Source organism: Grammomys surdaster, unplaced genomic scaffold (assembly GCF_004785775.1).
Source record: "Grammomys surdaster isolate TR1022 unplaced genomic scaffold, NIH_TR_1.0 126198, whole genome shotgun sequence".
Lineage (NCBI taxonomy): Eukaryota > Metazoa > Chordata > Mammalia > Rodentia > Muridae > Grammomys > Grammomys surdaster.
The window spans coordinates 8,637,077-8,650,431 of NW_021621003.1; the positions used below are offsets into that span (position 1 = coordinate 8,637,077).

The 13,355-nt window shown below is 38.9% G+C and overlaps 1 protein-coding gene across 3 annotated transcripts in view; it reads left to right on the top strand.

Moving 5' to 3' along the window:
- Positions 1-13,355, top strand: part of Lrmda (leucine rich melanocyte differentiation associated) — a 994,610-nt gene that overhangs the window by 805,970 nt on the left and 175,285 nt on the right. The window lies entirely within an intron of this gene.

Here is a 13,355-nt window from a genome sequence, read left to right on the forward strand (position 1 = left end):
GGAGGAGGAGGAGGAGGAGGAGGAGGAGGAGGAGAAGGAGAAGGAGAAGGAGAAGGAGAAGGAGAAGGAGAAGGAGAAGGAGAAGGAGAAGAAGAAGAAGAAGAAGAAGAAGAAGAAGAAGAAGAAGAAGAAGAAGAAGAAGAAGAAGAAGAGCAAGATTGTATAGGATGGAATAGTCTAGATATTCTAATGACATTAGGACTGTGAGCTGTCCTAATAAGCTTCTTCAAGGCTTTCTGCTTATTTGTGAGAGTGTATCTGAGAGGATCTTACTATGTATATCAGGCCTATTTGAACTCATGATTTTCTTACCTCAACCTCCCCGTGCTTGCACTACATATATGAACCAGCACCCATGGGCTGCTTCTTACCCCTTTGTTATAAAAGGCAAACTGAGATGTGCTCACATATGACTCAAAGGACCAGGATTCCTATGAGCAAAGGTCACTAACGAGATTTCCCAGCATGCCTGTTGTTCCTATCTACTGGATCCAGCACCTATGTTAGAATTTGAGAATTCAGAAATAGAGAATGTCATCTCTGTCTCTGAAGCATTTATGTTTGGATGAGGAACTACTGTATATGACACAATGGCAGGGAAACAAGGTCTTACAGATTAAATAATTTAATGTGACCATGCTTGATTAAAGGCATGCGTGCAAGGCATCGCTAGAGAAGGAAGAAATCAGGGAAGAAGAGAATGGGCGTGGCCATTTAGAGGATTTTGAGCTTGAGCTTTGAGGAACCTAGAGGGAAGCAGTGGGTGGAGGGCAAAAGAAAGGCATGCCAGAGAAGAGACACGGGTGAAGAAGCAGGAAATAAGACTAGACAGAACTGATGAGAGATGAGCATACAGTTCCTTTATATATGGTGGCTCCAAACTGTGGCCAGTCTTGATCAGACGCAGGTGGCTATAGTTAATTAAAAAGAGCTTTGTGTATGTGATCGTGAAAGGGTCTCACTCTTTAGGTGAGACTGACCTTGAGCTTATCGTCTCTCTCCTCTGCCTCCTTAGAGCTTGGATTCTTACCCTCAGATTGTACGAGATTTGGTCTGATACACTGATTCCTATGAGTGCTGTAGGCTTGTGAATTGCCATGTAGCATGTCAACACATTGTAAACACAAGGATTTGGAGTCCAGATGGCCACTGGAGGGTGACAGCCATGGGAGTTTGCCCTGGGTTTAGAAGATTTTGATTTCTTGATACCACGCTAGAGTCAGTGTGCTAGAAATAAGGCTTCTAGCAAAGGTAATATAGATGATAACATCTTAAGATTGGGCAGACAGCTGGAGCCAGAGCAGACTGCCAGTAGGGCAGGAGTGGGACATATAAGGGGACCTTGCGGCAGCCATAAAATCCCTGTTTGAGATTGTCAGTGGTCTTACTCACCAGGGTTCAGGAATGAAAGGAAATTAGCTTTTCTATCTGTCTTCATCAAAGTATTTGTAACTTGGCCTTTAAGCCTGAGATGTACATCTCTGCCCTCAGTTAGGATAGTTGAAGTATCCTAGCATTCAATGATCCAGGTGTGGAGTGACTGGCGGAAGAGGCAGAGAATGAAGGAAGGAGCCTGAGATGCATTCAGTAGCAAATAAAAGAGGCTACGAGGCTGAGTATGTTTTGGGACAGTGGGCAAAGCAGCCTGCTGTGTGGGAAGCTGTGGTTATGGTCTTGTTCCCCATCACTGTTCCTCCCCACAGGATTCTCTCCTGCTACTCAGGCATGCTTTACAATCTGGCCTGTTAAATGGAAGACTGAGTAATTTAATGTTCTGAATCTCGTGGCTACAGGAACAAACATACAGTAAGCAGAGGAAGCAGCAAGGAGAATTTGTTCTTATTCTATTTTTTTGGCCTACAGTTGAGGTACATTCTTTTAAAAGGGAATAAATGCCCAGTGCCTTTTATTGCTCAGTAGTGAGCTCGTGGAAAGGAGTTATGGGATGCCAGTGCTTTTGGTCTAGATTGTTCTGCTGAAAGCTATGCCTGCGAGTTACATTTCCAGTTCCAGATTCTTCTAACTCTGTTTCTTCGTGTCTCATACAAAACTTTACCCACTGCCCCAGGATTTTCCACATGTAGTGATTTTACAACTCTTCCCCCCTTTTTTGGAACAAATAAACAAACATCTGGAATCATGCAGTACATTTAATTAAAAAAGTTTGCATTTGGCCAGAGATGGTAAAATCATGAAAAATGGCCTGTCGGTAAGCCCAAGAAGGCCAAAGGATGACGTCGTTGGCTGCAAATGGGTTGAAACTGGGGGAAGCAAACACCTGTTCTGTGCAGCCTGCTGTCCTCCAGTGTCCTCATCTCAGCCATTAATATTTACTGCTCTGCTTTTCTCTTCATTCTATTGAAAATTTCTCTTTGGCTGGGGCTGGTCAAGGAAGAAGGCTGTCACTTTTCCAATAACCCTTGGATTTGTTGGGATATGTGTGTTTTATAAAGGGTGTGGTATTAGGAGGTGGTGGCTTTTCATTTCCCTTCCTCAGAGTTCCACATGCTTCAGGTCATTGCTGGGGTCTGTTTCTGCTTCTGCCATCAGTGTGTGGTGCACATGTTTGATGAGAGGTAGTCACAGGTGGAACCTGGCCAGGAACACTCCAGAGATGCGGGAGTGAGGCTGTTGGCTCTGCCATCAAGAACCCTGAAATCTAATGGGACACAGAAACTACACTAGAAAGAAGAGATCACACTGGACAGAAGGGTGAGGGAAAAGAGTGTGGAAAGAAAAATTGTGACCAGTATGCTGTAGAAATCTTTGTTGATTTTGTTTGCAGTTCTAAAGTTGAGCAAGACTTGATTCCGTAACTTGGGTTACAAGTACCCCAGAGAGCTCAGTAAGAGGGAATTGTTTATAAGGTCAGAGAAGGACTGCAGAAAGCAGAAATAAGGACTCAGTCATTGATCATTTCAAGTTGACTTTTTGTTTGTGACTCAGAAACTGAATAGTAGAAAATTATCTGCTTCATGTAATGTTACTTTGTGGCTCCTTTGGTAGTGGTAAGGATTACAGTGAAAGGAAATGTATTATCATACCCACTGATGGAATTAATTTGTGCAATGGTTCTCAACCTGTGGGTCTCTGTCCCTTTAGGGGTCACATATCAGATATCCTGCTTATCAGGATTTACATTATGATTCATAACAATAGCAAAAAAAAATCAAAGTTATGAAGTAGCAACAAAATAATTTTACGATTGGAGAGGTAGTCACCAAAACACAAGGAACTACATCAATGGGTCTCAGCATTAGGAAGGTTGATATCAACTACTGTGTTAGAGAAGCAACAGTAACAGGAATAATGTGGCCCCTATCTTTCCTGATTTCTGGAAAACTCACAGAGCATGGTTCCTTTTTAGAGCTTTAATGTGGCTGACTCCATTTTATTCTTATCCTGTGCTATGGGGGGCCAGTGCAGGAGCTTTACTGCAAAATAATGGGTTTCTCTGGTGTTTATCTAATAGAATAGTTAAGATAGAAGGATAGGGAGGAAGCCTTCCATGAAGGTGAGGACTGAGTAGAAAAGATCTTTGGGTGGTTTGAGACTGTGAAAGAGATGCCCTTCTAATTTCATTTCTAATAGTAACCCAAGAAGAAGTAGGAAATGGGCACTTTATGGCAGGAGTTAGTTGTGTTTATTCTACTTTTCTGCCTAGCTTTTTTTCTTCAAATGTGTCTAGGGTGAAGTAAAGTAGTTTTGTTTGCACAGCAAGAGAAGAGCATCAAGTGATTTGACTTTGCGGAGTACAATTCGATATTTCTCTCACTTGAGGATATGCACAAGGGTAAGGTTATTCTAAGGATGGCAAAGAAGATTTACTTGTTAGAGAGAATATATAGGAAATGGCCAGGGGCTAAAAGCAAGGGGAAGCTCTTTTAGGTTAGTCCCCAAGAAAGAAGGGATGTCCTTGAACTTAGACAGAATCTACTGATGGAGACTGGAGAATTATTATTCCCTGAAGCCTGGTCCTGAAGGATGTGCTCATTGCCTTTGAGGCAGCCTGAAGGAAGTAGAATGAAGCTTTCACAGCTTTCAAATCCTGATGGGGTTTGATCAAGGATTCTCTCATGTTGAGGCTAGCTGTACTTTTTCATCAAATGAAAGCAGGGGTTTTCCCCTTGACCCCTCTGGACTTTGGCAAGCACAAAGAGATGTAAGACCATCCTGGAACAAGGCCCCAGTGTTGCCAGAGGAGCTCCTGGCTCTCAGTAATTTATTATTCTTGTGCATCTGTTTCCCTAAATACTCTCTGCAGAAGCATTAGCATGAGAATAAAAGAGTACAAGAACTTGGAATTTTCCATTTGTGGCTTCCTTAGTCTAGTAGGTCAGACTTCTGTCCCTGAGGATGGGATGTGAACTCCTTCGGTTGTTGCAAGGCAAGGCTTTCTCAATTCCATGACAAAAGGGGTGGGGATCCAGAAAAATAATGCAATGCTAATTCCCCAATACAGACTACCCCAAAGTCCCTATATAAATTGTTGGGCCTCCACTTTCTGTTCCCACCTTCCCCACAGGGGGGAAATATCCTGTATTGTTAGGAAGGACATCTGTGGGAGAGCAATAAAACATCTCCTTGGTGGATTAGCTTTTTATTCCTTATTTATCTTTCTGCAGCTCATCAGTTCCTCCCAAATCAAGGCGAGTCCAGGAGGATAGGACACAGTCCATTTTGGTTCTGATTAAGGAAACCATGCAACAATACTCTCCACAAATTTTGTTTTCTCAAGGGAGAGCTTTTCTTCTTATGTCTAATTTCTCACTGCCTTCATCTGCTCCTTTAGAATCTCTGTGGAACTTTTGCCTCCTGCAGTGCCGAAATCAAATAATCAATGTCCCTTGGAGAATGCTAGGCAGGCTAGGGAAGACTGATATAGATGGACCAATAAGAAGCCAAACAGGACATAGAAAGCATATTCCATAGCCGGCTTTCTTCTTGCAGATCCCTAGAAAGGTATTGATTTGCCTAAGAGATGTCCAAGGAGCCTTCAAGGTGTGCAAGGCACTGTCCAAAGTGGGGAAGCCCATAATGCAGCACAGGAGCTTAGAACCACAGGTCACTGGAGAAGCCTCTGAGGTGCTTCACAACTGGAGTCTTTCTTTCTCCTGTTGTCCTGCCGTCTCCTCCCAATCTCATTGCTCCCACTTCCAAGACAAGCCATGCAACTCCAATTCCTATTTTCTAAGGCATGTCATAGACCAGAACCACCTTTCCCCTGAGCCAGTCATGATGCCTAAAAATAGGCCTCTAACTTTCTCTAACCCTTCCGAGTAAAAACATAAAGAAATTATCTGACCAAGATTTCCACAGGGCATAGTATATGGTACTCACTTCACAAAAGTCTACTCTACACCTGAGAGAGAATGAAGCCTACAAGCAAAAAAAGCCAACACCGATTTAAAAACAACTGCACGTAAATCTTTCTGGGTTTCCTTCTCTTTGGTCCTGTATGCTAGGCTACACTCTTTTTGGGTCAGTTATATTTTTGTGAGGCTGTCCATTCATTACTGCATAGAAACAGAATGCTTTTTCACTCTTTCTATTGAAGGCTTCATTGTCACATTAAAACTCTGGGTAAATAAATTTGCTTGGTTTTCCACCTAGTTCTTCATTCTTGCAAAAGAGTTATGCTGTGATAGTTACAGTGAGTGAGAAAATGTGTCCCATCATTCTGTCCTGAGACTGACTTTCTGTCCTTCAGAAAACTTATACTCTGGGCATAAGAAAGAATCATAAATGATGTTAAATCACAAAGCATCACACAATGCGGTAGAGACACTGAGCAAGATGGACATGGTAGCAAAGAATAGTATAGCTGAGGTATGTGATCTAAGCCTCACTGAACAATGTCAAGGACCAGAGGTTGTAAGACCTTTGTTTTTGGTGAAACTTAGGCACATTAAAATTAAAGAGTTCATTTGCTCACAGAGTGATTCATAAGTGATGGGACACTAGGCTACACATGGCTCAAGCGCCACATAAATTTATTTATCTATTTATTTATTATCTATTAATTTATTTTTATTCTTCTCTAATATATTAGAACCCAACTGCAGTTTTCCCTCTCCATTCTACTACTCCTCTCCCTCAGATTTTCCTCCCAGAAACATCAACCAAGCAAAGGAAAACAAATTCCAAGAAGACCAGGCACATAACATCTCATCAAGGCTACATAAGGCAACCCAATAGAGGGAAAGGTCCTCCTATAAAGTATTTGCAGAAGCAAGACAAAGAACTTATGGGGTGATGTCACAGTGGTTGCAGCAGCTGCAGTATAAATACAGTGCTCTTAGTTCTGGTTCCTGGGACTCACATGAAAACCCCATTGTTAGAGGGTGGGGATGGAAATGAGCAGATTCTGGGTCTTTCTGATAGTCAGCCTCACTGACTACTGAGTTCTAGGTTGAATGGGAGGTAGAAAATAGTAGACAATATTAGTAGTTGATAGCCAACATCAACTTACTACTTACACACATGCACATGTACACACACCCTTAGAAAGGGCAACAATTCTAGATGAATTCAAGAGAGAAAGATAAGAAATTGTATACTTCATGCCTATTTATCCATTTAGGACATTTCCAGATTGGATTTTAAGGTAAACCCAGATTTTTTTTTTTTGTTATATGCAAGAAGCCAAACCAGAATGTTTTAGAAAAAGTTCAGATAAAAGGAATTACTGATGTGGTAACCATGTCATCGCACACCTTCTATCACAGAACTCAGAAGGATGAAGCAGGAGGATACCAAGTGGCCAGGCTCAGCTATGCAGGGTGCTTTATATCAAAAAACTAAACAATGAGAAGGGATGTTGGATGCAAATGAAAAAGAAAATAAAGGTCTTGGAATCTATGTCAGAAGGTACAATTCAAGCAGTCAGACATTAATGCAAACAAGGGTTCTTTAGAAAGTTAACATATTAGACATAGAAGCTATAAATACTCCTGTAAAAAAAAAGTGTCAATACTCATGAAGGAGAGAAATCATGGGATCTAAGAGAAAAAATGAGAACACCTACTAGTCATCGGATTCTATGTCACTTGTCTCATTCACTGGTGGATCATGTAGAGAAAATATTAATATACATAAGACCTCAATGTAAAATTATTCAAGTTGACTTGACTGAAACAAATCAAATCATGTATGCTAATGGTGGAACATACACTTATTCACACACATATATAAATGTATATAATGTAATATTACATATTAATGTAACATATTACGTACCATATATATATGTATATATATGTATGTATATATATACATATATATATTCATACAGACATACATATATATTTACACACACACACACACACATACACACACACCTTTTTTGTTCCAGGTAGCATGATTGTATAATGATTCCTAGGTTAGTGGTACACAGTGAATTTCTTATATTCGTATAATCTTAGAGTAAGAATTTCCAAGTGAGGGAGCTAGGAATGTCTTATTACTCCTTGAGGATGTTGTTCAGGACATAGATAGAAAGCTAATAATCTGGAAGCTAAAATAGGCTGAAGATTTGTATGTTATAGGCTCTCAATGATGGCAGCTGCTCTCTGAGTGGTTTTCTCTGTATATCACTTGTACATCTTCATGGGTGGGGCAGGGTTCCAAGCAGAAGAGCCATGCTTGATGTATATATTTTTTTCTAACCCTCATCTCAGAAGCCATGTGATATTTCTTTGCGTTACTCAGTCTAGTCATAAAAGGTTCAGCCAGGTTTAAGATGGGCAAAATTAGACCTTCTTCCATGACATTGTAGCCAGGGATCCTGAAGAGCCCATGGGATCAGAAATACCATTCTGCTCATTTTTGACAAAATAATCTTCCACGGTAATATATTGGGCCATGGGTAAAATTTCAACAAACTTTCACAAGTAGAGGTTATATAAAATCTCTCAGGTCACCATGTAATAAAACCAGGAATCACAAAGTCAGATGGGAAAAATCATTTTCCATCAGAAAATTTCCAATATCCTTCAATCTCAAGTCAAAATAAGCAGAAAACCCAAACTGTAGGATTTCTGGGGAAGTATGATAATTAGATCTCAGTATACCAACAGGCATAAGACTATAATTAGAGGGAAAGAAAGCCTCTTTAAGCATACATGCTAATTAGAAAAAATAAGCCCAAAGAACAAATACACAATTTATTTTGAAATGAGAAAATAGAATTAAAGTTCACATGGGAAATAAAGTAATAACTGGGATATGATTAAGAAAAAATTATGATATGAAGACAATTTTCTAATTATCAAGCACATAATAATTTAATAATTAAAACAGCATTCTGTTGGCAAACAGTGGATTACATGTAGAACTTCAGTGCATGATGAAATGCCATCTCTGTTAAGCCTTTGATGGAAAGAAACTCAGGAAAACCAAAGGAAAGTAGAAGGATTTTTAAAGCTAACATAATATTCATAAAGGAAAAAAACAAAATAATGTAATAATTCAAAAGTGATCTTTGATAAAATTAAATCACTTTAACTATGGAAAAGTAAAGAGAATGCAAAAATGCAACATTAAGATACAAAAACACAACAAACATAAACAAATCATAAGAGTTACTTTTGACTAGAACTGACGATTTAGCTGATAATTTTATAGGATAACGTAATTTCCCAAAATTGAATTCAGAAGACATAGAAAATTAAAAGATTGATTTCTACAGATACAATGAAGTTTATGAAGACCTGTTACCCACTCTGAAAAAGCACCAGGTACAAGTGTCTTACAGAGATAGGATTCACCAGCAATATGTTGGGGTTCAACAACTGGGGTCCTGGAGGGTTCTTTTGCACTATCTGTAGTGTTTTCTGGTTTCTATACATAGATATTCCCACCATGGATGATTCCAAGTTGCCTGAGTAGTATTACTTCATAAGAATGTGGGCATTTAAATTGTCTCATGTATGTCATCTAAGCTGACCCTTACACACCACAGAGGTGGTCCCCACTTGATTCAGACTATTAGCATAGCCAAAGATGTATTTCTGACTTTTTTCATTAACCAAATACATACGATCTTTTTGGAAAAATTAAGAGTGAATACTGAGACAATACCTATGCATTCATCTCCATTATAAATGGAAGCAGAAAATTCTAAAGTGTGCAATTATAAACAGGGTTGGAAAACATAAACAGAAAATTAAACATCATGATCAAGTAATATTTATCCCAAGTATTCAATAGGATCTCAGTATTAAAATATCTATCATCTATCTATCTATCTATCTATCTATCTATCTATCTATCTATTAGTATATTCATTCATTCATTTAAAGGATCAAAATGTTAATTTCATAGACACTATAAGGGCTTTTGATGAATAATAGTAATAGTAATAATAATTCTTAATGAAGACATGAAAATAGATGTATTATATACTTTCTTATTCTGATAAAATACATCTGACTCCATTCAACAGTCAACAACAAATTCAAAATTCAGAGATATTTTTATGAAAGCAGAAATAAAATAAGATATCTTTTATCATTAATACTAATTAATGTTTTACTAGAAATACTAGCCAATGCTATTAGACAGGAAAAAGCAATTATAGGCAATTGTAAAACTTTTACATTTACAGATTATTTATTTGATTTGATTCTTGGAAACTTGAAAGACCTGATTAAAAACTTAAAAAAAAAAAAAAAAAAGAAATTGGTAAGGAAGTGGAGAAAAGTTAGTGTCCATGAATTGCACTCACATTTCTCTATTAAAAGGAAAAAAACAGGTGTGAAAGTATTTGAATGAAACATTTACAAAAGCAAAATACATGCTTATTATAATGAAACTCCAATGAATATATATATATATGTGTGTGTGTGTGTGTGTGTAATACTGTATTCATGAAGGAAACTTAATATACTCTAGAATGTTTGAGTATTTGAGCAGAAATGGTATGTTATTTTATTGGAAAATTCGAGACCAATTACTTTCTATTAATGTATAAACTTATTATGAACCTATGTATCAAAGTTTTTTATTAGAAACTAAATATAAAATTGGTATGGGAAAATCAAACATAATATTTTTTGAAAAAATTATGAAGGGAAAGGAATCTTTCTGGATAGCAAACACAGTTATGGTTATGAATTATAATAACTACTATTTTGCAATGTTGGATTTGTTTCTTTGCTTGTTTGTATTTTCCAGAGCTGAGGGCTCATCCCACTTCCTCCCCTTTTTGAAAGGGCCTCACTTTATAGTCTTGGATGCTCTGCATCCACTATATAACTCCTCATAGAGAAGGCTGTCCTCCAAATCACAGAGATTCACCTGCCCTGCTTCCAGAGTGCCAGGATTAAAGTTGTGTAGCTACTACCACATTCAGCTATGAATGCTTGGGTTTGGTTCCAAGCAAGCACTGTGGGACTGAGATGCACCCTCAAGTCCTGAAATGTAAGGCTGTGATAATCGAAGGAGAGGGGGTGCTCTCAAGCACATCGACAGATGAACGAAATAAAATAGCAGATTAGAAATAGACTAAGTTGCATGTGGAACAATGGGAAAGGATGAACTACTAAATGTGTGCTCTTAGGTCAAATGGGAAACTACTGGGGGAGGATATTGAATCTATACCACACACTTACAGTAAGATAGACTACAAATGAATTAGAATTTTAAATGGACATGAAGAAGAAACCTTGAAAGCACTAAAAAAGGGAGAGAGCTCAAATTTCTATGTTCACATCTGCAGTAAAATCTGCAGTAAATAGTACCAGAGGAATAAATGAAAAGTTGAATAATATATGGAACATGTTGCTATTTCTGAAGGAAATAAGGAGAAGAGAAAACTTGACATATATGACTGATTGCAAATGATCATCTGTTTAAAAGCTACAAAATAAAACATTATCTAGGTAGAATCGAAAGATGACTAGTGAACTCCGGCATGGTTTAAAAACAGATTCACTGACAATTGTGATGTGTATGTCTGCTATAGAAAGAAGGTAGAAATTAATAATAAAGGAACCAGCAAATGGATACCAAAAATCAGGGGCTGGAGAGATAAACAAGCGGTGCTTACTGTTCTGTCAAAAGACACCAGTTTCAGTTCCCAGCATCTATATGGGGAGGCTCACAATCTTTCATAATTCCAGCTCCAGGAGATCTGATGGATGAACTCTTCAGGCTTTTGCGGGCATCCCCCAAGTGCATGCGCACATGCACACACACGCACACACACACACCACATTTAGGACTTAAAATGCAGTGCTTGTGGTGGTATGCAGTTCGGCTGTGGAGCAATGTGGACACATGACCATAGATTTGATTTCCAGTCATGAGGAAGAGGAAGGAATAATTGCACGTATTCACACTGGGATACTGAGTGAATGACATCCTATCTTTCTCATCTTCAGTTTCCTCACATTTAAAAATGAAAGATGATCTCTACCTTTAGGAAGACTTTCTAGGATTAAATGACATCACAAACATGTAAATACACCTACATTCACACACACACACACACACACACACACACACATTCACACTAAGTACATTGAACAGTTTCAGAAGGATGGTAATATAATTTCTAACCATAGTTTCTTCAAGGGGAAGACCTGGCTTGTAGTGGAAAAGAACAGAAGAATCCAGAAAGATTGGTTTCTTTCAGTATTTGAATTTTAAAAACACACGCTTATATTATACTCCCAGCACACAGACCCAGAGAGGGTGATTTATAACTACTTTTGAGACTTTGCAGGTTTGTTTCCCCAAGGCCAAGTGATTAGAAAATTCCTTCCGTGAAAGCATTCCTTTTCTTTCTCAGACTTAAATCTCCCCATGCTGATGATCTGCAGGAAACTGTCTGCACTCTGTCACTGTTGAGGGGACTCATATGAATCAGTTATTTTGGCAAAAAGTGATACATAGAAAAATAATCCAGGTCTGTGTATGTTTGCATGGCTTATTGATTTACTGAGCACAGGAAGGTGCACACACAGCAAGGATAACCATGTTAACACTAGTTTGAATGTACTCAGCGATTCTTTAAAGCCAGGCAATGGGATGGTATTTTACATATGTTGATGATATAATTTAATCATAGAACTATCTCCAGAAAGCAGATATTATCCACTTTTTTAAATATGAGGAAATTGAAGATTAAAAAGTTATGATGTTGCTCACTCCAGGGTCCCAGTATGACCTGTCCCTCAGGAAAGCTGGTCCCACTCTGTCCTATACTGAACCCTATATGCTTACATCCCTTCTATCCACACTCAAATTCACAAACAACATAACTGTCTCAGTCTTGTTGTGTATAATTCAGGGAGACAGAGACTGGAGAATCCCTGGAAGTGTGTGGGCTAGTTAGCCTGGAATATGAAGAGGTGAGTAACAAAGAGACTTTGTCTCAAGCAGGAGGGGGGAGGGGATAAAGGGAAAGATAAAACAGCTGACGTTGTCCTCCGTGTGCACACAGACTGTGGAATGTGCCATCCCACATAACAACTTCCTTCACATACAGAGGGAGTGAGAAGTAAAAGTGGGGGGGGAGGGGTGGGGGGAGGCAAACAAATGCATTCAGATACATGTTGCTATCCCTGACCTGAAGTATCTCATGCCTATAAACTAAACTACCATGAGCAGGCTATAGGTGAGCAACACTGACCTCTCGGGTTAGAAATTATAAATGCCACTTGGAGGAAAGAACAAGATGGCTCCTGAACAGCTAGTGAACAAACCAACCATCTAAGAGATGATTCTTTGTGACGGCATGACATGGGAATAAAAAATGGTAAATACCTCACTGACAGCACTTTCTCACCCACTGAGAGCAAAACACACTCCAGTAAGATTTTAGTACTTGCAGGCCTCTGGGGAAAATAGACCCCTAACACTAAAAAATCAAAACAAAACAAACCAAAAAAAGCCTACCTTAAATGTGTGCTTTGCTTGAACCTTGGATGGTCTCCTTGGGTCAAATGGACTGGTAATTTTGTTTTGTTATATTATCCACCAAGCATAATGATAATGGGTCACATGCAATTTAGGAAAAAATTAAGTCTAATAAGAAAAATCTAATAAATACCAAGGTCATCGTATTAGTATTGCCTTTGCTCTAACCCTTCTATTAGTGTTTTGGTCCTTCCTTCCTTCCTTCCTTCCTTCCTTCCTTCCTTCCTTCCTTCCTTCCTTCCTTTCTTTCTTCCTTCCTTCTTTCCTTCCTCCCTCCCTCCCTTCCTTCCTTCCTTTTTTCCTTCCTTTCTCCCTCCCTCTCCCCACCCTCCCCCTTCCCCCTCCCTCCCTCCCTTCCTTCCTTCCTTCTTTCCTTCCTTTCTGCCTCCCTCCCTCCCTTCCTTCCTTCCTTCTTTCCTTTCTCCCTCCCT